This window comes from Corapipo altera, unplaced genomic scaffold (assembly GCF_003945725.1).
Source record: "Corapipo altera isolate COAL_440 unplaced genomic scaffold, ASM394572v1 1, whole genome shotgun sequence".
Classification (NCBI taxonomy): domain Eukaryota; kingdom Metazoa; phylum Chordata; class Aves; order Passeriformes; family Pipridae; genus Corapipo; species Corapipo altera.
In genome coordinates this window covers 2231294-2256875 of record NW_020884873.1, presented here as the reverse complement: position 1 = coordinate 2256875, position 25582 = coordinate 2231294, and the positions used below count along the sequence as shown (strand labels likewise).

At 38.2% G+C, this 25582-nt stretch overlaps 1 protein-coding gene across 6 annotated transcripts in view; it reads right to left on the bottom strand.

Annotated features, from left to right (window-relative positions):
• PLEKHA5 (pleckstrin homology domain containing A5) overlaps positions 1-24792 on the bottom strand; it is a 166396-nt gene extending 141604 nt beyond the window's left edge. For all 6 annotated transcript variants that reach the window (XM_027654879.1, XM_027654902.1, XM_027654922.1 and 3 more), the window contains exon 1: positions 24738-24792. The gene's annotated coding sequence lies outside the window, so the exon portion shown is untranslated. The remainder of the gene's footprint in view (positions 1-24737) is intronic.
• Positions 24793-25582: the final 790 nt, after the last annotated feature.

Sequence of the window (25582 nt, the reverse complement as noted above, 5' to 3'; positions counted from 1 at the left end):
TATTGCTATGTCAAATAGCACTGACAGAGTTAGCAGCAGCAGCAAGATCTGTCAATTCCCAATAACAGTGTTCTACACAGAAAACTGTTTCTGACAGTATTTTTCAAAGCAGAACCATTTCCTTAAGTCATCTTGCCAAAACTGACAAAACTCCTGGTATTCAGTCCGAAATCCTCCCATATTTCTATGCAGAGAGGTTCATGTATTTAATGTTATACTGTGATAACAGTTGGATCAAATACAGTATATCCTCTCTGCCTTTAAAACCAAGAGACACATCAAATCATCCAAGGAGAAAAAACACTGCTTACAAACCAGCAAGATAAATAAATGGTCTTTTCCTTTATTTTACTCATGTGATGGATGACTTTGAACCACTCACTGCTGAAGTCATCTTCTTTTGTTCTTTGGGTTTTTGATTGGTTTTAGTTTTTGTAGTGGTTTGAACCTTGTTTTCCCCCAGAGGCTGAAAAAGTGGTAACCCCCAGGGGTGGAGACCCCTGGAAGTTTTGAAGTTCTGCCCAATTAGCGCTCCTGCAGAAATGTAAACATATCACAAGCACCGGAAGAGAAGGGGTTGTAGTTCGGTTGGTTAGAAGAAGTAGCCATGATGTAACAGCCACGAGGAAAGGGGCCCGGAGCCCCTCGGGGCCTCTGGCTCCCCCCCCAGCCCCAGCTGGGGGCTACAGAGACAGAGCAGAAGCGGCGGCAGTGTCCAGAGACTCTGGATAAGAGCCAGGACAGATAAGAACTGAACCGGAGGAAGCAGCAGAAGAGAGCCCGCAGCAGAACTTCAGAGTTCTGGGGGGTAGGAACTGTACCAAACCCCCCAAACTCCTTTAAGACCTCCTGGAAGGAGGAAGATGATGGACTCTTGCTTGAAAGAGCCTTGGAGTGCTACAGCACTTGCAGAGAGGAGCTGAGAAGCTCAGAGCGTCCTGGGAAGCTGGACCGGGATGGAGAAGGAATGCGGGGGGGTTGACCTTGGCCCCCCTCGCTGCTGCTGCTAAGCTAGCAGCCTTGAGACAGAGCACAGAGCTCTGCAAAGGGGAATTTGAATCCCCTGAGGAAAGGGACTGCCACGAAGACCCCTGAGCTTCGTGGTATGACGTGGTGACGCGAGCTTGTCCCTGCTACGCAGTCCACGGAAGAGAAAGACCCTCGTTTTGGAGACGACGGGCCGAGGGGCTTGGAGACCCCCTTGTGTGTACTGAACAGAGATCCAGCTACAACAATCCAGTTACTGCTGCATGCATGAGATGAGGAGACCTGCTGCCTTAGAAGAGATTCCTGAGAGACTGGAAGGGATCTGTCCTTCTTTCCCTCCTGGACTTTTATTTGGAGGGGAGAAGAGATCTGATCCTTTGTAAATACTATATGTCATGGTAGAGATAGTTGTGATCGTGTGTATAATGTGTTATAGTATTTATTTGTACAGTCATTGTAATATATTCCCTTTCCCCCATTCTGAGTCTGGTTGTGTTTTGTCTGGAAAAAAAACCCATCTCACATTAGGTTGAGATGTGGGAGGGGGGATGGAGCTAGGGAATTGGATTTTGGGGCTATCTCAAACCATGACAGTTTTATTATAGTAATGAGCCAAAGACAACCTAAAGAGTCACATTCCTCAGAGGTAAACATTCATTTTGCCATTATTTTATATTTGGTGCTTCCCTCCTGGTCTTCTCTTCTACCTTCATTGCCTGCTTTACCACAAAGACATTAGCAATCTTAAGTCAATTCTTCTCTGGTTTTGCTGGAATTTTACAGATCTCAAACATAAATCATTTTACCTAAATAAATCTCTACCTTTTCTCATAGTTATTAACGAGAGATTGGTGATTAAATGTATTATCCCGGAGTCTGAGAAAAAAATCTTTACCTGCTCTGTCAGCTTGGCATTCATTTCCTTATGTCAACCTCAGCAGTCCTCTAGTTGTGATCTAGAAGTCCAAGAGAGGACCTGAATTTTTAACACACAAGTTGGAGGAAAAGCATCAAACCTTGCTGTGTGATGTATGCACATCCTGGTGCACACACATGATAGTCAGGAGAACACATGCAGAGGAAGTAGATTTCCCCCACTCCCAAAGTCACTTTTAAAAGTTCATAAAAGTTTAGACTTGCACCTGCAAGTGTAATCCACAAGCTTTAAACTCATCTCAAATGGTCCTAGCTGTTAAAGATCCTAACACACACTGCCAAACAGAACAGTTAATTCTACTATTCTGACCAATTCCTGTTACACAGTTACTTTTAAACTTGACCCATCTTCCATTTCAGCTATACAGAACAGCATTCTTTTTCAAACTTCTGTGAACAGACAGGCAAATCAATAAATAGTATTAACAATGTTGCTGGATACTAAATTTCTGCTGATTTTGGAGGCAACCATAAAAGTCGACTTCAAAGAATATTTTTACATCTCTATTTCAATATGCCTTCTATGCTAGAAATAGTACCTACTTTCTGTTTTAGCTAATCAAAGAAAACTAAGTATAAATAGAAACATGAGTGAGTTGTAGGGAAATACTGAGCTGGCATTACTTAAGTATACACATAAAAACACTGTATAAAAACTATAAGCAAATCTACCAGTCAGGTTTTTCCCCATATAGCAGTACCAGGCAGCATAAAATTTAGTGAGAAACATTTCAGCATTAGCAAACCCTCTTAAGGTAGATGGAGCCCATGCCAACAAAGGTCTTTTCTCTGAATAGCTGACACTATCTGATGAGCTGGTATTTGCGGAAGCTCTTCTTAAAAGTGATACAGGTTCAAGTCAGCTCACATCTGACTGAAAACTATTCCTACAACAGACATTTTCAGTTTGATTAGACTTGCACTATGACTGCATGATTCCAAAAGCCATCATAAGAGAGGAAGGACTGCAGGACTACAGGGAAAAGAATCTGTGGGACTGGTAACTTTTATAGATAGTTTCAAGTCAATTTAAGCTAAGATGAACCAATCCTGGGAAAGAGTGCTAAAGGCACAATAAAAAAATTAAGTAAATAAAGAACACCTTTCTCCTTGGAGTGAGTCATTAACTTTGAACTTGGCAAACCCACATCCATGCTATATAATTCTTTGACCACAGTTGGGATTGTTTAGCTTGGAGAAGAGAAGGTTCCAGTGTGACCTAATTGCAGCCTTTCAGTACCTGAAAGGAGCCTACAACGAAGATGGAGAGAGATTATTTACAAGGGCCTGGAGTGACAGGACAAGGGGGAATGGCTTCAAACTGACAGAGTAAGTTTAGATTGGATATTAGGAAAAAAATTGTTTACTGTAAGGGTGGTGAGGCCCTGGCACAAGCTGCCCAGAGAAGCTGTGGCTGCCCCATCCCTGGAAGTGTTCCAGGCCAGGTTGGATGGAGCTCTGAGTAACCTGGTCTGGTGGAAGGTGTCCCTGCCAACGGCAAGGGGGTTGGAAAGAGATGATCTTAAGGTCCCTTCCAACCCAAACCATTCTATGATGATTCCATCCATGACTGCAAAGCAGAGACCAAAGAACACTCATTGTCATCTTTTCCCTATTTTGATTACATACTTTATAGTGTCAGCACTTGAAGCAGCCTCAATTTACCACTGCTTCAAGCCTGTTCAAAAATTATACACCAACAGTGGCAGAAAGCAAATGTTACTTTGACAAATGCAGCCTTTGACATAATTTCTAAGATAATTCCTCGTATTGTCTTCTGTACTCTAATTTCTTCAGCTACTACAAAGTGTTCTGCAAGAATTAGGTCCTAGTATTTTTTGTAGGGAATGAAAATTAGAAAGCTGCATCCCAATAGTTTCTCATTTTTGATGTGGATGTGCCATCACACGAATTAAAGATCAGGCACAAGGAATTATAAGAGCTAATAAACCTGTAAAGAAAACAGAACTTATTTTTAAGTAAAAATAATTTTCAAGTGTTATTATTTTATACAGAAGAATTTCAAAGTAACTGCATAAAAAGATGTCTCTCTAGAGTGGACTCCATTTTCCATTTAGATTTACTTCTGCAAGACTGCAGATTTATTTTTCCCCCCCCAAAGTTCTGTTCGTGCTTTTGCTGTCAGCAACCTGGCTTAGAAAGCTGAAGATAGTGCCAAGACACTAGTTGCTGACTTCTCTGCCAAAAAATTCTTCCATTGTTTTTCAGGATTTAAACTGACTTCTTTTTGGATAAAGTAGTAGTCACAAAACGGTCTAAACTGAAGGGCCTGAAAACTGGGAAAGCATGGCAAGATCTTTCTCAACAGTTGGAAGCTCACTCAGTTATTCTTCAGTTTCGTTATTTTCTCATTCTTTCCTCAGAAATGGAGAATCCATGCAAAAAAGTCATCAAATGCCTTTAAAAGCTTCACTGAATACCTGGTAGGAATAAAGTCAGACACCATTGGTAGAAGTGTGTTGGCTTTACAACCTAATTCCTGGTGATGAGCAGCTAAATGAACAAATTTGATCTAAAAATTATCAGTTTCCAATATTCTTGTTCTCTGTTATTTGTTTACTAGATAACATGAGAAGCCAGGTTACTGGTATTACTATATACTAATTCCTAATCTTGTTCCTCCCAACCCAAATGAGAAATTAAATGCACATAAATACTAGACTAGGAATCCAGCTGGTGTTACACTAAGCAGTTTTTACCAGCTAAATTATCTTTATATCATTTTCTTCATATTTCAAAGATATTTCAGAGGCAAATTTAGGAATTCATTTCTACCCTTTGAGATAGTTTACAAGTCTATCCCCACAAATGCAGTTTAACAGCAAAAGAACATCATTTGTGTCAGACAGGAAGTCTGTATTTCCATTTTTCCAAACACTTGGAAAGGAACAACAGCACAGGCTTTGTCTTTTCTTTAAAAACATGAGATACTACCGAGCCCAAAAAACTAAACCTTTCACAAAGTCTTCTAGTAGAAAGTTCTTGTACTCCAAACCCTTTTAGAATTGTGTATACAGCCTACAGTGATTCAGTATAAGCAATAGTAAGTCATTGTCTTTTAGATTTTACAGATATGCCTGTTACTTTGCAATTCTAAATCCTGACATCAGTTATAGGCTCCATGTTAGGAAAACGAAAATTAATTTTCAGAGCTGACCAATGTTGAGATATGTATGTAAGAAAGCTTCCAGATTTATTGCTCAAATAAATTCGTACAGTTTCACTAATTAAAAAGGAAAAAAAAAATCAAATCTGTAACTTTAGAGAAAAAAGTTGTATAAATTATGATTACAGCTCTACTATGTTTGTATCCTACCAGTTATATTTTCCAAAGAATTTGTTTCTTGAGAGAGTAATGTAGAAAAAGTAGTTATTTCCCAATAATCCAAGTACTGATTTAAAGTTGAAGAAAAATCATCCTTCAGATACCCATGTGCTAAGATAAAACAGTTGTTGTCTTTTGGGAAGAAAGGGAGAAGAAAGAGAAGATTTTTTTTTTCCAAGTAAGTAAACATTTAGTAATTTAGACTGTTGAAAGCATCTCACTCCACCCTCCCCAAGCTTGTATCATCTAAATTAATCTCCAGCTATCTCTAAAACGATCTCATAGGATTTCTGAAAGCTGGTACAAGTTTAATACTTCAAATCTATTTATAATCTGAAAAACAATTCAGCTTCAAAAATCTCTTTGCCAGGTACCACCTCACACAAACCTCTGTGCAAAAAGTCAGTTCCAGCAGTCTAACTCAATACTGAGCCAGCAGACAGTATCTACTGATTTCATAACTTTTATGTTCCTCTCATTAAATCTCTGCGTGTAGTAAAGCTTAAGTAGGAAGATCAGTAGCATTCTCATGTTTACATAGTTTATTTTCAAAACAACTCAAAACCAAAACATTACTATAAGCAAACTATTAAGCTTTCCCATCCAGCAATGTTTTGTGCACACACAGCATCCATCAAAGCTTCAGTGATAAGATACCAGCCAGAGATACTCTGCAAGACCATTCCTAATAATCTGCATCACCTTAATTAAAACAACATTCCTCTCACTTACTACTAGTAAATTACTATTTAAAACTTGGTGATTAAGAGCTGTTCTTAAGAGCTGCTGAACTGGGTTAGGTCCACATAACAAAGTGCCCTGTTCTCAGCTGTGATTAGCAGCAAACACTTTGGAGAGCCCATCAGAAGCACAGGGATGCACAGGGATACCTTGCTCTGGCTGTTACAAGCCTCCAAAGTGGGATACTAAATGAAAGAGGTGACCACATTCTTCTTCCACGACTGCAACTTAAAGCCTACACCATCCTGAGCTATACTTTCTACGTCTTTTCAGTCCCTTTCCTAAATGACATGGATGTTTCTTTCAGACCTTCTGAACATCAAGCACAATTGTTCTTGATCCGTAATTCCTCCTGTTAGTTCTTTAACTGGAATATAAAGCAAATGCCTTCTCTACTCTTTCCTTCTACCATTCATAATTTTTAAGACTTGCACTTTCCACATCAGCCCTCAGTGAGGTATGGATGTTCTTCAAATTAAGACCTTCCATCTTTGATTACTCTTCTCAAACTTCTCTGTATCTTCTCTATTTCTATTATATCATTCTTCCTATTAAACCAGTATTGCTTGAGCATAAAACTATGCTCATATTTCCAGACGTGCTTAACTGAAACAATATTATTTCAGATGTCAAGCCTTTACAGTCACGTGACTTTTCCAACTGGAGTCTGATCTTAAGAAGCCTGGCTCTGCACTGTGGATGGAGGCCACAGCTTTCACTTTTTTTTTTTCCCAAATGAAAGTGATAAAATACAACCTAGATATCAATAGATTATACTTTTCCCCATCCCGAGGGCATGTAATTCTGTCAATTCATAAGCTTAGCATCACAAAGATGTCAATTGAATTTGAGCAAGTAGTGCTGCCTTTCAAATAGGAAATCTTGTTAAAAGGAGCCAGAAATCCTTGCATGAAAAGGTCAGTGAAAAGCAGTAGCAATGTGTAAAAAAAAAATAAATTAAAAAAAATCTAAGAATCAAAAAGAATTATCTCCTTTTTACTTTCCAAATGAAATTATTAAAAAAACAAAACAGAAACAAAAAAACCCACAAAAACCCACAAACAAACAAACAAAAAAACCAAAACAAAAACAAACACCAAAAAAACCTAAAAAACCAAAAAGCAACACTTTCTTGAAAGGCTTAGGAACTTTAAGCACTGCTAAGAGATTGTGGCAAGTGGTACAATGTGGGAACAACTCCTGTTCCCCTCCAATAAACAAGCCATCATTGCTAATTCTGGACAGAACTGGCCATGCAGCTCATGCCAACAAAATGTTAGTTATGTATAGATGCTCCATTTCCACTCGGCTGTCCCTGCAGTGGGAATGCTGATCATCTGTTGGTGAGTCCCCACCACTTTCTGGAAATACCAGCTAGGTGATAAATTTATATAGTTGCATGTGAAGTTTTTTTTTAAATGCACATAAGAGTTTCTTTGCTGAAACTGCAAGAACACTCATTCTATGAAGAGACATTTGGTCTGTTTTCACAAAGGAGAAATAAAAGATTCAGTTAAGATACTGGCTCAAAAGGAGATATGAAGAGGAAAAATATAAACCAACCAACTTATCCAGATTTGGAAAGACATCACTAAAATTTAGAACCTGGTGGCTCCATAAACTGAAGTGATAAAATAGCATCTATCATCTGCAGATTGCCTGAGTAGATGTTCAAATCACACCAGGAAACAAAAAAAACCAAACAAATACCACAAAATTTGTATTACTATTCACAACAATTGGGATATATTTGAAAACCTTTCAGAGACAGTCTGAAAGAATATGGAGCTTATAGTCTCCTTTGTACTGTGTGTTAGTGTTGAATTCAGTATTCACCATGGTACATTTAAAGTGACAAGGCAATTTTGTTCCAAGTTCCCTTAAATAAGAAACAGATTATTATGCCATTTTTTAAAATTTATTTTTTAAAGAAACCAGTGGTAGAATCTGCAAAGAAAGGGATTTCAATTTTCAAGTCACTACCTAAAGAACAAACACTACATCAGCTAAAAAAAACCAAAACAAACCAGTATTAACACCAGATGTGCTTTCTTTGGTTATTATTTTAGTTTGGGAAAGTGTCTCTCTCCAGGCAACTAAAAAAAAATAAAAAAAAATCAATTAACTAATCATAACTAACAAGTTTATAAAGAGGAAAAAACATTCACTAAAATAAATTATCTACAGAACGCCATTAGAGAACTCTTTTTTTTTTTAATACTGACTACTTCTACAGGGTAAACAAGCAAATATTTTAATTGGCCTCTAACTTCATATTCTTCCACCTATTAATCTTGTACCACAAAGAAAACCTTTAACCTGCTTTTGTGGCAAAAATATCTCCTACAAGCAGATGGTTAACTTTGGTTAGGTAAAAAAAAATTCTTCAAAAGAGAGAGCTGAGCCATGTAAAATATTTAACATGAACCACTTTTGGCTGCCTCAAAACAGGTTACAAAGATACATAAACTTTTGATGAATTCACACTATTCAGTTCATCTACTGCCAAGATAGGTCATATCTTGAAAACATTGCTGTTCTCCTCAGCTTAAAGGAAGCAGCTGTTGTATGCAAACTCCTGCCCTAACTTCATGTAGGGTATTAATCATTCCCTCCTCAGCTGCCAGGACTGTACATCAATTCTATTCCCAGGTAGCTGCAGAAGCACAAAGCAGTCTTTCTTCCCCGTGGGTATTTTTTTTTCCTCCATTAAAAGTTTTATTCTGAAGAAAGGTGGCCACTCAGAAGGATGCTGCCTCTCCCCACGCAGCTCCCTGTTTACTGGTGTTACTCACAGAACATTCCCATTGCTACAGTTGCTGATGCACATCAGCTATTATCCTGACACCATTATCTTTTTTTTAGGACTTGTACCTTCTCAGCTTTCTGTGAGTCAGTTTTTTTCCAAATTATCACCCTGGCCATTACTGCACTACCAGGTGAATCATAATAGCATAAAGTAGGAACACTGGAGGATGACTACACGTAATTACTGAAAACAAAATCACACCTTCAAAGATTGTTCCACACGCAATATTTATATACTCTTCTCTATTACACCTTGGGCAAATATATATTAGTTTATTAAATATCTAAGTATAGTTTACAAACTAGTAATGGTCTCATACAACTTTCGGTGGTCCAAAGAATTATCAGAACACCAACCAGAAATAGCTCAAAGCAGTATCACCAGAGAACTCGAGAACAAACATTTCCAAGATATTTTGTGCAGTACAAAACACAGTCTGAAAGTATGAAAAGCTGAGCTGCTTTGAGAAATTAAGAAACACAAGCAGTGGGTTTGGTTGAAAATTAAAAAAAAAATTAAAAAATCACATATTTAAACCCATAGTTGAAACCTGAGTTGGAAATGTACTATGAAATTACGTTTTTCTCCCTTCTCATCTCTTGAGTGTTGAGTGCTAAGAATGTACCATTATGTGGAATTTAGTCAAGCAACTTTTTTTTAGTTTTACCACTTCAATACATAATTTGGAAAGCGACCAGTGAAATAGCACAATCTATCTCTAAAATAAAGACCAGAAATTTTAGTGGCTCTTGATTATGTTTTCCTTACAAGGATCCTTTGCAGAAAAGTACATGTTTCAGTTTAGAACACTGATAATTAGTGCCTGTGGGAATAAAGCAAACGAATTTTTCCACAGCAATATAATTTCCTGTGACTTTAATTTTTACATGATGATACTCCAGGAGTTGCTCAGATATAAGATTTTATTGTCTAGGGTGTGATCAGGATGTGAAACAATTAGCTGTGTTCAGTTTAATCTCTCCCATTTAAGAAAAATAAGTTAGGTTTAGAGCTGCTATTAAAAACTGTATATGAAGAATTTACCAACAAGCTCCACATAATTTTAAGGATGCTAACAAATTCCTCTGATTTCAGATTTAATTATTTAAAAGGACAAAATCTAATAGATGCAACTTTTAAGTGCACCTGGATACAGGCATTGCAGCCATATTCTTCTCAGTATTCCAATGGAGTTCATTCTCAGAGCTCCAAGAATCCATCTCCACTGAGTAGAAAAAACAAGACTTAATCTGCAGAAAAGGGGGTACAGCTGTAGTGGTTTGAACCTTGTTTTCCCCCAGAGGCTAAGAAAAGTGGTAACCCCCAAGGGGTGGAAACCCCTGGAAGTTTTGAAGTTCTGTCCAATGAGCGCTCCTGCAGAAATGTAAACATATCACAAGCACCGGTAGAGAAGGGTTGTAGTTTGGTTGTTAGTAGAAGTAGCCATGTTGTAGGAGCCATGAGGAAAGGGGCCCAGAGCCCCTCGGGGCCTCTGGGGCCCCCCAGCCCCAGTTGGGGGCTACAGAGACTTGGAACAGTGTTAAGCTGGACTATGTGTCTGTAGTTAACCTGGGAGATGTTTTCCATCATGAGTGAGCAGAGACAGAGCAGAAGCGGCGGCAGCGTCCAGAGGTTATGGCTAAAAGCCAACTGATAAGACCTGAACCAGAGAAGCAGCAGAAGCTAGCAGCAGAGCTACGGAGTTCTGGGGGTAAGAACTGATACCAGACCCCCCAAACTCCTTTGAGACCTCCTGGAAAGGAGGAAGATGAGGGACTCTTACTTGAAAGAGCCTTGGAGTGCAACATGCACTGCAGAGAAGAGCTGAGAAGCTCAGAGCGTCCTGGGAAGCTGGACCGGGACAGAGAGGAATGCAGAGGGGGTGAGCTTGGCTCCCCCCTCGCACTGCTGCCAAGGTGGCAGCCTGAGGCAGGGCACAGAGGCCCTGCAAGGAGCTTGAATCTCCTGGAGATACCAGACCGTCACAAAGACCCCCTGCGTCTTCCTGATATGACCGTGGTGGAACGGCGTTGTCTGGGGTTACGAAGCCCATGGAAGACCCCTCGGTTGGTTGGCGAAGGGGCCGAGGGAGCTTGGATACCTCCCTCGTGAGTGCTGGCAGAGATCCAGCAACAGTTACATGCATGAGAGAGAGAGACAGACTGCTTCTGCTACTCTGAAGAAGCTGCTGCCCTGAGAGACTGGAAGGGATCTGTCCTTTCCCTCCTGGACTTTTATTTGGAGGGGAGAAGAGATCTGATCCTTTGTAAATACTATATGTCATGGTAGAGATAGTTGTGATCGTGTGTATAATGTGTTATAGTATTTATTTGTACAGTCATTGTAATATATTCCCTTTTCCCCCATTCTGAGTCTGGCTGTGTTTTGTCTGGAAAAACCCATCTCACATTGGATTGAGATGTGGGAGGCGGAATGGAGCTAGGGAATTGGATTTTGGGGCTATCTCAAACCATGACAACAGCCAAGTTGATTAAATATAGATATAAGAGCTTCCAGTGGTTTGCAGAGAGACAACACTCCAATACCTAATGTCCCAAAGTTCTCAGTGGACATGCAGATGAAACTATGGTTGTTCTTAGAGCTCTTGACAGTTATTTTTGATTCAGAACGGGAAGAAACAGTATTTTAATGGGAATGTAGCTGTACAAAAGACAGCAAATGCAACTAAATTTGAGAGAACAGACCTCCACACTTTCCTACTGAAATGCAAAACAAATATCAGCACTTTTTTTTTTAAAGTTTTAACGATGCACAGGGAAACTATGTTTAATCATCTCACCTCATGAAGAGGATTCATTAAATACTTCAAAAGAAGCTTCTAAAAAAGACCAATGTTCTACTTGACAGAAAAAAAATAAAAAGCCCTACATTCCCTTGTAGACATCTCAGCCAACAGTACTGGATCTTTCCCAAAATAAATCCTGGGGTTACAGCATCAGATCAAGGAAAGCACTGCTGCAGTGATGAGCTGAACGGACTTGGTGTCAATCACTCAGGCAGCTCCAGAAGCCAAAACCCAGTCAATCCACATTGGGAAGGCACCCACATATTAGTATTTACAACATCCTTATTCCCTGACTTTAGAAATTAAACAGCACTGCTGCAAGGTGTTGTAAAAACCAAAAAAACAAACCAGCCTCACAAATCACAGCTAGTCACGTGCCAGGCTTCTTGTAATTCTGCTGATAAAATTCCCATCGTTTTCAACTGGACTTCAGAAATTACTATTACATCATTTCATTTCAACTTCAGGAAACCCACACACACATTCTTTTGATTAAGTAACAAAAATAGCTTTTCATTTTGTTTTAAAAGCAAGCACAGAATTGATAGATGAACTGTTCCTACTACAGCACAGTCAACAACCTCAATTTTTACTTGAGTATTTAAAGCAGTGACCTACCAGCACACAGGTGTTTATGCTTTTCATTTTTAGAGAGAATGGAATGTAATGTTGATCTCCCAAGTAATAATTTCAAGTATAGTAAAAACTGCTGTACAATGGCACAAAACTAAGTATTAATAAAACTGTTCAAGAACTGTATTTTAGTACCATTCTTGAAGGACAGATTATACACTCCATATTGTATTATACACTCCATAATGCATTTATCTTGGCTTCAGAATGAGCCATTTCATAATGTATTCATTTGAACTTAACAGTTTGCTTACATGACAGCTACAAATGCTTTCCACTTTAAAATCTGTTTTATTCTCAGTTCAACATTGTAGTTTTTCATCAACACCTCTATCAGCTATTTTCAAGACCCCCCGTTAAGAAAATCAAAGCACAGCATTCAAATAATCAAATATTTCTTCAGCTGAGTATCATGAAGTCTCCCAAACAAAACCACAGATATGTTGGTGAAACTTTACCAGTACCATAACAAAAACACTGTAGAGCAGTTTGGACTTATCTCACAACCACAACACTATTTATCTCCTCACAAAAATAAAACATCTTTGATTAAAAGAAAGCAAAAAATTCTCCAACCACAAGTCATATTTCACTGTTGTCATTTCACAGTGACATTATCATGACATCTTGGAGACCTGGAGATAAATGGCCAATGAATCAGTCTTGTCATGGCATGGTCAATGGAAAACACCAAAAAACAACTCAACTCCCAACCTGCCTATTAACATTCAGAGATTGCTTTTTTTTAATGCTTTTTTTTAATGTTTGGATTCCTTTGCCAAAACTAACAGCAGCCAGTCTTTCACAGACAACAGTCTGAAAGACAAATAGGCCTAAAGTATGTCAATCTACTGGCAGCAGCACTACAAAGCAAAAACCCCTCAATTCAGTTCTTAATCTATACTTCCACTTCTTGTAAAACTAGAAGTACTAGTCCCTGGCAGTACAGAGATGCAAGTCATTCAAACTACCCTATGGTCAATTAAAGAGCATCACTGATCTAAAGGAAACACAGTGAGCAACCCTCCCTCAAAACAATGGCCAGCAGGTTTTCCTCAAGTACAGGAGAAAGTCATAAATGGCAATTAGTTTTTGCTCTGCCATGGGAGTTTACTGCAGTTCTTTCTCCCCACCATTCTTTACCAGAGAGAAAGGGAGAAGTGAAGGACAAACACGGAGAAACAGATGGGCTAAAAATTGTATTTGCTGTGAAAAGCACACTAGTTCAATGCTTAAGTGTTACTGTATCAAACATGTTGCAGGTGAGCATGCACACATATATACCCCTTCATCATTTTTAGAAGTAAATCAAGTCATCTAATCCATCAATATATAGGAAGAGGTTTTTAAACATATCTGTTAATTACCACAATCATAGTGACTTCTCCCTAGTGCACACTCTTTTACTTCAGGGGAAGAAAAGTAAGCTTAATTAAAGTTAAAAAAAACCCCCAAAATATCTGTAAAGCTTAATATATAATTTAAAGTCTTGACTTTTCACTGTTTAGCAGTGTATCTTGAGCAGGTCTTAATTTTGACTGAATAGCAGAAAATCCTGCCGAGTTCATTTCAGGCTGCAGGCATTTGATACTGAACTGACCTCACAGTATTTACATTCCCCTTAGGAAAATCTGGCATGCAGTCCAACTGGGGAAGATCATGTCTAACACTGCTTGAGCTACCAGTGCTAGAAGCAAGCAGAGTAACAGTGAAAATAGTAGGGTGAACAATAAGGGCACATATACAGAAATAAAATAAAAAGGAAGAGAAAGAGAAGGTCAAACAGCAGAAGAAAAGAACTGAAGAGACAGAGTTGGAGATAGTTGTTTTTCTGATATAAATAAATCCCTAATTTTTTTTGCTTTCAAACCAGTGGTGCAGACAGGCTTTTTGACTATTATAGAACCAAATTACTTCAGCTCAAGGAAAATAAACTGAGCAGAAAACTTGAAATATTTGTCTGTGATCAAAACAAATTAACAGCTGCCAACTACAGCTTTGTCTGCATCGCGACTGATTTTTTGTTGTGGTAAACATAATTATGTCAAATTTGGACAGAAAAAACCCCAAACCATAAAATCCCCCATAAGCTGTGCGTTTGACCATTCCCACTACAGTTCTAATAGAGTCAGTTGATGAATTCAGCAGTTAAATCAAATCCAAAACCTATTCACGTCCATTCATTACAATTTAAGTTCTCACTGCTGCAAAGAAATTACATAGGAATACAAGAGCCAGTCAGCAAATCCTATTCCAATTTTTCCTAGAAGGGCTTAACACATCTTCAAACAAGTGAGAAATTATGTTTTCTCTTTACAGATTCACTCTGCCAGCAACACAATCTCCTATATATCAGGCCTGGTGAATCTACGAGACACAGGTTCTGAACTAATGCCAGATTATTTTTTTCACCTCCTTGAAAAAAATAAATAAAAACCTTAAGTTACCAGAATGTCTCTGAAAACCCTATTTCCAATTGCACAAGGCACTATTTTAAGCAAAGTAACAAAACAATGGAAATGCAAGGGCTGTTGTACAAGTTAATGATTGCAACACCTGTCAAAAATGACGGCACCTTCAATCCCCATTAAAAGTTTGAGAAGTCTCTGCCTGCTCTAATGACTTACAAACAGCATCGCTAAAAGTCAAGAAGAAAAAAAACAACTCAATTATCGAGCAAGACTGCAAAAGACTTCCTCCCCCTCTTATTTAAAACCAAGATGTTGGTATTTCCAGCTCCTCAGCCTGATGCAGCCTTTGCTTAAAGCATCCAGAGCTGTGAAAAACAACAAACCCCACTTAGAGGCTAATAGGACATCACTGCGTCAACAGATTGTTTTCTACTTATGTCTCACTTCTAGTTCTTTTTCAGCTACAAAATGGTAAGATTTTCAAATAACTTACCTATCTGAGCTCAGAAATGTTTTGAAGCAGCAGGCACCCAAACAAAAGATTATAATGAAGAGGATAAAGCACTGGCATTTGAATTGACTGCTGAATTTGATAGCACTTTTTGTTGTTTTAAACCACAAAGTGAGCAATCAGAGGCAACAGAAATCCCGAATTTCTTGTTAGACAGGTTTGGCACTCTCACCTGAAGCTGAACAAAAACCACAGAGTGAGCTAGCTCTATTCTGAAGCACATTGCAAAATGTTTAGCTTAGAATACAAAAAGAGTATTCACTTCAGGAAAAGGCTCAGATTTTTCCTGATTAAATTTTGAAAGTGAAGAAAAATGCAAATGTTCCAAGTAAGAAACTTGGAGTGGTGGTCCTTCAAAGAGGCATAAAGAACAATGTGTCCTATATATATATATATATATGTCAAATATATAAGCACTACTCACAACATGAGGGCCAAAAGGATACTCTGTCATTAAATTTATATTCAAACAGAAGTCACTTTACCACACTACTAGGCATGACTCATATAAATAATTCTAAAACATCACCTTTTATGATGTTTACTGTGTACTATGCAATGTATTCAGCTAGAAAATTAGGCAAATTTAATGGTTTGGTTGTCAGTTTATCTGCTCTTAAGAACAAAAAACTTTCCTTAAACCCTATTTGTGGCAATTACTACAGAGGAAGTTTTAACCTGGGAAAGTTTTAAATTCAATTTCCAGAAAAACCCCCCCACCCTTTCATTCAATAATTGAATTGTCAGACAGACAGGAGTTGCAGATAAAGAAATACAAGGCTCAGTACAAAAGGAAATACAAGCCAAAACACCTTTTCCAACAGTGTTAGCACAATTTGCACTCAGCTTCCTTCTAGTCTCATCTCCACACCACTTCAAGGCAAGATTTATGAAGAGGTCTTGCTGATTGCAAAATTGTCAGCTCATTTTTATCTGAAGTTGAGAAAAAGGAGGGACAAACAGCAGACAGAGATCAGAACACACCACTACTGTCTCAAGGTCCATCAGCCTGGTGCAGTCCCTAGGTGTACTTGTGGAAAGAGATGAGAAATCCTGAGCCAGAATATTTTTACTGACCACAAACTGCAGACAGATGGCCCAAGACTCCCACCGATGATGAGCAGAACTGTTTAGGCTCCCAAACTCTTCAAATTCATTGTAGGACAATTTTAACAACTACCTCCTGGGTAACTTTAGTGACCTACCCCAGTATAATTCACCGTATTAGAGATATTTTTAGGTTTCAATTCAACCAAGTAAAAGTGTATTGGTTCAAAGGTAAAATTCTTTTAACTCTGCAGATACAATAAAGAGAATGAATCAATCAGTAAAAGCTAAAATGTTATTGATTACAAAAAAACTTTAGTATCATTTGTGTTACTTCACTGTTTCAGACCAGGTAAGCAACTGATACCCACATTAAACAGAGAAGATAAGAGTTTGTACCATAAGAGATTTAAGATTAGAACAGATTATATGAATTTCTAATGAGGTTTAACTTGCATCATTCCTCTCATTAAAATTCATCATTAAAATAAACACTTGATGTTATGACACTGATTGCTCAAACACATATTCTTGTTTGCAATTTTCTTTTTCAACCCTCTGTATCAAACCTTATGAAAGATTTCAAACCAAGAGTTTTATATTCATCTGGAGGATTTTCCTTGTGCATGGAATAATACAAAATAAAGTAACCTTACAAAGTGCTGTGGCCAACATGTAATATCAACCAAAGAAAAAACCCAGTCAGCAGTCTTAGCCATCCAAAAACCAAGTTACCCTTTTAGACATTCAATCAGAGTAAAAGGTTTTCTTCTTCATCACAGGCATTTGAGAGCACCATGTGTTTACTCCTGTTGCTTACAAGATTTTATTTCAAAGTGAGATTTCTGTCCTCCCTATAAACCAAGCCCATGGAAAACCTTTAAAGATCATGTCACCTGTTTTCACTCATCCCACAATACATTCTCAAAAATGATAAAATGTTAGAGACATTAGTCAGCAGCTGCATAATGTGCGAGATTCAACACAGAATTAGAGAATAAAAGAAACACAAAAGGACAGAATTTTGCAGGTAGTACAGCTCAGGGGGAAAAAAAAATCAAAAGCAGTATTTTTGCAGGCCTTATGCACTTTCAGTAGTCCTACTTACTCAATGAGTAGTAAAGATGATAAAAGTTTCCAGGAAATCCTGGAATTCAAAGATGGCGTTTGAAATCAAAACCTTCACCAGGTATTTTGCTTTCAAACACCTTTGCTTTCTAGGACCTCTCTTACCTGGTTTGACACACTGAAACGTTTCCAGTTAACAAAGCATAAAATTAGTTTAAAGTATTTGTTTCCATTAAACATGATTTATAACAGTTTCCTGAAGAAGAAGAAACAGGGAGCTGATTTTAAAGGTTAGGTTGCTTGGCAGTACACCTTTCCGTACAAATAATTGTTCTTACTAAATCACAGTGGAGAAAGCCAGGAAGAACTAAGTTTCTGGAGTCTCCTGAATAAGCAAGTGTCTTTTCAATAGCTTATATAAAGTTCCAAGACCATCACAGGTCACACAGGCATTTTGAAAGACTTCTTTTCCCCATTTCACAGATTTCAAATGAGTATTCAACTCAATTTTTATAGGTCCCGAGCAGAAAGATGCAACTTCTCAACCAACTATTTAAGCAGATCTTCATGTCCTACTCAGTATTGGGAAGGAAGAATCTTCCCCAGAGAGTTTTACTGGAATGTTTATGTGCTATTAAGTTCCCATCCCCAAACTTCTGCTTCTGATGCAACATTTCCCCCCCTCAACATCACCTTCCCTTCAACCAAATGCAAGAGCAAGTGAAGCGAGCAGAAAGGTTATCTTCCACATTCCAAAGAAAGAAGGCAAGGGAAAGAGGAGAGTTTAAATTTAGGTACTTACTTACTGAAACACAGGAAAAAAACACATATACAGGTACCAGGCTGGCAGAAATCCCAGCAGTCAGGGCTGGGGAGCTTTGCTTCCAGCCAGCGTTTGCCTCCAGCTTCGCAGGAGCTCTCGTCCCCTCTCACACAGAAGCGAACTGAGGAGTGCTCTGAACTGCCAACCCGAGTGTATCTCAGGTCTAATGAAAGTGTAATTCATTGTAATAAGAGCCAGAGTAACATAAACACATGCAGGAAAAACAGGCTTGGTGCAACACCACAACAGACACCGGTTTTGATCCAGCACAACAAAACACCTTCAGACCACGGGGGGGGGGGGGGGGGGGAAGAGGGTGCAATTCCTTTAAAGCAAAAGCAGAATGTAACAAGCACCAGGTAAAATTTGGACCTGTAAAAGTTCTACCAAACAGGAGTTGCAGCATGTGGACTTCTCTGCTGGTAAAGTTCACAAGGTTCACCTGCCTGCCAGTTCAGGAGTGTTTGGAAGTGTCCCTCAGTTCCAAGTGCTGCAGGACATGGGAACCAAGATGAGGAAAAGTAAAAGAACCCATGCAACACCCCGACACAACTGGAAGACGAAACACTGGTACGTGCCCCAAAATCATTCATGAGAAGGCACATCAGTTATCCTTTTTTAGCAAAGGAACGGAAGGTTTGGGGGAAAAAATGCATTTATTCATTTTATATTTATTGAAGCAACCACCTACATAAAATTTTGATTGATCAGCATTTCCTGTGCTTTTTACCATCTTCCACATATAGTGGATAGCAAAAATGAAAGACAATGTAACAATTCACTGCAATGTGGTAAAAGTATAGGATATTTGCTTTATCTGCTATTATTACTATGTCACCAGTAAAGACCCAGGTCAGGGAAGAAATATTAGCACTTTGGAAACAAGGATCTAAAATTAGAGACTAATTCACTAATTTGTTATCAAATATCAAAAGGTTTGAGTATCTTCTGTGTCTTTCTCACAGATTTCAGCATTTCATGTAACAACTTACATATAGGTATTTTTGTGTTTTTAAATAATCATACATTAATTCTTACAAGTGTTTAAAAACTTGGTAATGGTTTAAAAAAAAAAACCAAACAGTAAGTTTCCTCATGCTTTCAAGTCTATCTTAGTGAAAGTTTTCTCATGCTTTCAAGTCTATCCTAGAGAAACTGAAGCATTTAAGGTATTGCCCAATTTAGAAACACACTTCAGGAAAGCGACAGCTCAAAATATCAACCACAGACGTCACAGTCAAAAAGAGACTTTATAGGCACAGTAATTCCTAAGGTTCACATTTGATATTCTACCTCCCAGACTCACTTTGAAACAGGTTCCTAAGCCAGGGATAATGGGCCCTGCCAAACCTGCACACGAGTCAGACAAGTTGTTTTTGCAGGGTGAACTTTTGCCACCCTTCCCTCTGGGAGAAATTCCATTAAGTTTGCTCCTAGGAAATGAGCTCCCACTCCTATTCCTTTTACTGACTTTGCACTGTCACTGCTCCTTTCTGCCTGGTTGTCTCCACTCCTTCCCCTTCTGCAACTACTCCCACCCTTTTACACCACTACCTACAACCTTGTCCTTCCACATCCAACCTGCAAGCTGCTTTTTGGATGCTGTCCCACCTCTCCTCTGACCCACACCCATTTCTTCCTGTGTCTAGAATCCCTCCACCTCCACACCCAGCTTCAGCACTGCACTGTTTTTGGTTCTTGAAATATTTCAGGGGAATAAAGAAACAAATGTTAAAACAGATAACAAATTTGCAGGTATTCCCCAAAACTTATCTGAACAGCTTTGCTCACTATAAAAGGCACAGGATAGCTCGTTGTTATGTCCCAGCTCACCCATCTAAGCATATACCATTATTTGACCTAGAGGTCTCACCATGTAAGAAAAAGAATACACATAAGCCTTTATTTTAGTAAAATAAAGGTTAGAGGTAACAAAAAAAGAACTGAATTTCTGGGAGGAACACTGTGATTCTCAGCCTTGGAGGAAAACAGTTTAATCTGTTTTTATTTTTTTTCAAATTACATTTTTCCTTTCAAGAAAAGGGCTTCTCTGCAAACAGGGCTAGTTGTTCTTTAATTTTTTTGGAGAAAGTCTCAGCTGAATGGGAAAGGATCTTTAGAATGCACATAAAAGACAAAGGTTCAAACCAAAGCTGAATTCTCAATGAGCACAGGTTTATTTTAGTAAACAATAGAAGCTCAAAGCTGAAAGAGATCTTATCCCTTTTAATCACTTAATAAATTTTTCTTGCCTTCCCAATTTTCAAGCTACGTGTCTACAATAAACAAACCTGCATTGATAAAAAGTCTCTATAAAAGCATACAAAACCTCTATTTGACACAACAGTGAATTCACCTCGGCTTTGGACAGGGTTTGTAATGCCTTGCTTCAGCAAGCAACAGGCAAAAATTGTTCTGATAAATACAGAAAAAAGGCAAAATTGAACACAAAACCCTAAAAATCCAACTCTAACAGTCTTATTTCTTTAAGTTATAAACATATCTTCAGTCAGCTTTTGTACTACTCAAAAAGTATCAGTCCTACGACAAAGTTAAGAAATATCAAGTTCCAGCACCCACAAAACACTTTTTCAAGAGTACTTCTGTAGAAGCCAAACTAGGCAGACTGATGCAAAATTCCTCAAATATCATCTTTGGACTGATTTTTAGAACAACTTTATTTGGTAAATTAATAACCTAAATAATATAACCCTGGTTTCAAAAGAACCAAAAAAACCCCCCAAAAATCCCAAGATATGTTCAGAACCACTACAGTGAAAAAGAAAAAAGGCAAGAAAAGTAAGCAAATGCCTGAATTTAGATGGTTGCGTGGTTCTAACCAGAGAAAAGGTTTCTTAAACACAGAGTGAGAGAGAGAGAAAGGTATACTGATGTCATTTTACGGTGCTCAAAACCAGAGCTCTGGTGCCCAATGACTGTGAAGTCATCACAAGGTACTAAAAACATCAAGTTGAAAATTCTCAGTGATCTTAATAGGTGAGGAGTCTGAAGCCCATGACCAGGTACATTTTCTCTGTCGACAAGTATCATAATGGGATTGTCCCACAGGTCCATTTCCTTGTGCACTTATAAATAACATAAGTAACTTAAGCTTCCCATATAGCTTAGATGTGTTTTAGGGATAGAGCCCTTAGCTTTTCAGAGCTCAATGAGTGCTCAAGACACTCAGCATAAATAACTAGTTCAGTGAAGGATTCTAAGCAGGGCAAAAGAAAAACCTCAAATTTGCTGTGCCGTAATTTTCCAACTCAGGAGTTTTACCATACCTTGCTTTACTTCATAATACAAAAGACTCAACAGTTAACTGATAATAAAGTATTAAAGGTTATACTTGAATGTATCAATTCTACAGTCATACAGCTCTATGTTCCAGGTAAAAGTTCAGTAGGAGTTACTGTATAAATACAAAACCAAGCATTACTCCAGCAAAGTTTAATGCCAGAGTTCCCACCAAAAGGCAACAAAGGGCCTTCTGTGCACATGTCTAATGTTAAATAAACAAAATCAGACTTTCTCACTCCCAAAGAGACAAAACACCTCAACAGTGGAACTACATCTCATGAGAACATACATGAAGTATCATCACATTACACTTTTTAAAACTCCTAACAACAAACAACACCTTTTGTCATTTGCATTTAGAAGGGACGAGAAGGACGTTGGGAAAGGATTCTGTCACTAGCAAGTATAGAATTCTACTACTAAAAAAAAAACAAAAACAAACACCCCCGCAAAAAAAGGTCAAAGTACTAGCCACCATCAACTTACTAATACAACCCTATGCCAAAAGAAAACCACGTTATGCAATGGAAACAACTCCTTATCTATCCCTGTTTCAGTGTATCTTTCCATCTTAAAGCGAGAACAAATTCAATGTCATGGAAGTAGAAGAAAAAAATGCATAAAATAGTTACCATTTAGTATTTCCTTATTCTGAAAATGAGCACACACATCTCAAGAAAAATTCGGTGTCCTTTAAAATAATCACATGTCAATGCAGTCTCTATACTGAGTCATTTGTTTGAAATTCCAGTCCAAGGAATGTTAAGATTTAGCTGACGATTATCTCCTCGACATTATCCCAATTTGATTATACAGTGTTTACTACATCAAAGCCAAAAAAAGCACAGTAATAGATTCAGCAACACACCCACTTGGAACACTGAAGACCTATTATTAAAGAACCAGAAGAATAATTTTCAAAAGGTTTTTATTTTCAAACACAGTCTAGTATAAGATCTTACCATAAAGCAAGGTTGTTAAACATTTCTATTCAACCCACATATTTGAAGCTGTGCCTCAGAAGTTAGGTCAAATTATTTATGTGATCATGAAACTTGACTATCCTTCCTGTCTAACTCTCTTAGCGGACACATCACAGAAATCCAACAGCCAAGTTTCACGTGGCTGAACCCATCAATAGCAGGCTATTAACATTCATTTCCCTGCAACTTACAAACAAGCTTTCAATATATTTACTTATAGTTTTTGTTACGCTGCAATCAACATTATAAACATTAATATTTAGCAAATCAGTACACACAAATGAGCAGGGCGTAGTTAGAAATCCACATGTGGGGGTGCTTGTATAGCAGGTGGTCACAACAGCCCTGTTTGCCCCTCATGAGGGAGCCCCAGAGTAGTTTAAATTCAGACAACTAGAATTATTATAATCAACATATCACCCAGAGTTACATTGCCTAGGATTATAAGACAGCGATTATAATGTTGTCACCCTGTCTACGTTAGCTCTCACATCTTCTCTAGCACCAGCAGGGCTGAATGCTAGCCAGCTTTACAAGGAGAAGCTATCATTGGGCAGAAATTCAAATTCAGCCTGGGAGGCTACACAATAAACACATATTTAGCTAAGGATGCCAAACTGGTCAGACCACGTGAACCTTTCAGCAGGCCTGCAGCACTATCCCTGCCATCCTACGTCTATCAAGTCACAGAGAAGTGTTTGTGCAACGTCTTCAAAGATGCAGCACAACTTTCAAATACAAACCGGGCTATTTAGTGCTCACTATCAGCAAAACAACCAGCTCAATGTACATCCTGACAGTTATGGTAACACCTTGAACACGAGATCTTAGAAGGAAAAGAGTACACAAACAATCTACCACTTGGTAAGTTTGTCCATAAGTGCATCACTTACTCTACAACAGCTGTTCACACACTTTCTTTTATTCCAAGAAAACTCAAGTCACTATTTTCCAGTTACTACAGCCAGCCAACACATAGGCTTATTCTATGAGAACAAGTTCCATCTCAAAGTCTACAAGAATTTTTTTCTTATATTGCATACACACACAAACACAAGTTTCTTTTTCACTTGTCTTCATTTAATAATCCGCAGAGAAGTCTGGAGGTGAAATTCTTATGAATCCCTGTCCTCAGTCAGGTGCATTCCAGTTGAAATAAGGCAGAACAGAACACTAAAACAAATCCATCACCTATTAACAAGCAGTCCCCTGCTAGAAAGGACAGCACCCATTCTGATCAGATTTTTGGGAGCATTATCCTTCAGTACATCTTTTTAAATTTTGATTAGGATCAAACCAAGCATGTTCTTATTTGAAATAAACCATGCAACACATACATAATGTCCATCTCACAATGTCTACAACACATCTTACACAGAGCAGCAACCTTTTGCTCAACACTAAGACACAGAAAAAACCTATAAGCTGTAGCTTACAACCTCTATGACTAATAGCAGCTTTCACTCTTAAGTTATCCCACTGATGACACTATTCATTTAAACACAGCAAAACAAACACACAGTACAGTGAGTAAAACCTCCTGACTGCATTGAGAAAAGCCTGTGAATTCTTAAATAATAGAAAAGGAAGCGTATTAATCTGACAAATATACGTGGGTGCCACTTTAAAATTGTCCAGAAAAGGATGGTCTAACTATCTGGAGAGGAAAAGCTTGTAAGAAGTTTGTACAGATCCAATCAATACACCCTCTAGACTTCTGCATAAGAGCTGTATTTCCATGTCTCTCACTCAAAAGACAATACACACAGCAAGTCTACCACAGTGAACATGCTCCTCAAAACATACTAAAGCAGGAACAAAAGAAATAATGAAAAATCGATGCTAGAAGCAGAAGCAGGAGGTCCACAAAGAAAACGGCCAAATTAAACCTTCAGCGTGGCTTTAAACAATGTAATTAGAGAACAGGGCTGAAACCAAGACTCTTCTCCCTGTGATGAAGTAAGAGCTTGCCTTTGTGAAAGCACTTGCAGCAGGACAGTACAAACACATAAATGTCAAACAAACCAATTCAAGGTATTCTTGACTCACAAGGACATTTCTTGCTAGATGGTTACACTCACAGCAAAAACTGCATTTGAATCTGCATCCTTAACCAGCTTTAATTAGAAGTATTAACGCAAAAACTCAAAAAATTGTTTTAGCTGTGCAGAATTCAGTAAACAAAGGGCTACATACACCATTACAAGTTTGAATACAAGCCTTTTAGATTTACAGCGTAACATTTAAGTCCAGTTTGGAACACATTCAAAATTACAGCAACATTTAGACAAAGTAATTGAAAATTACAGTATTGTGACAAACATTTAACTTACTTTACATAATATCTTGCACCTTCAAAAGTATATGCTTCCTCCCAACCTGTAGGTAAGTCTGGAAAACAAGCAGCAAAACATCCCAATTATCTTTTGAAATGATGCTGGACATACTGGTCTACTCCCTAACACCAAGGTAGTTAAAATACTGTGTGTCTGATTCCACATGCTGAAACCTTTAGTCCAATGAACAAATATTTCAGACTTGACTCACAATACTGTCTCAGTTTTAATTCTGCAAGCCAAGAGAAGCTACGGGAATGAAAATCTGATTTGGATTTCTCCTTCTCCAGTAATAAAAACGAGGGTCTAAGTGTGCCCTTAGTTAACAACGTTCCTTCCTCTGACCAGTAACTAGAACTCGTGGTCATTGCCAGATCTTTCTGCCTTGAACTTCAGCAGCATCAAATTACCTGAAAGGTAGAGATCCAAACAAAAATCCATCTACTGAGTTACATGCCAGTCACAAGCACCTTAATAGGCATCCTACCAACTACACCACAGAGCATCAGCACTGTATTAGCGTAATTCCACCACTGTTGTGACTAACAAGTGTTCCTGCAGTGTTTACAACTCTATCCCATTTTACATGAAAATAATTTTCAATGCAAATCTAGTGGAGGAAGTGGGTACATCTCTTCCTTTCTATTATCACTCCTAGGAGTACACATATAAAAAACCCCCACACCACTAAGAGCCAATTTCTCAAGTAACAGCTTCCTGATGTAATGGAAGCTCTGAGGATGTTGGGTACATTTATGCACCTCGAGATGCATCATTACCCTTAAAAGTTTGCCCCAGTTAATAAAAATAATGATTGAGACATAGCACTCTCTCACTGAATT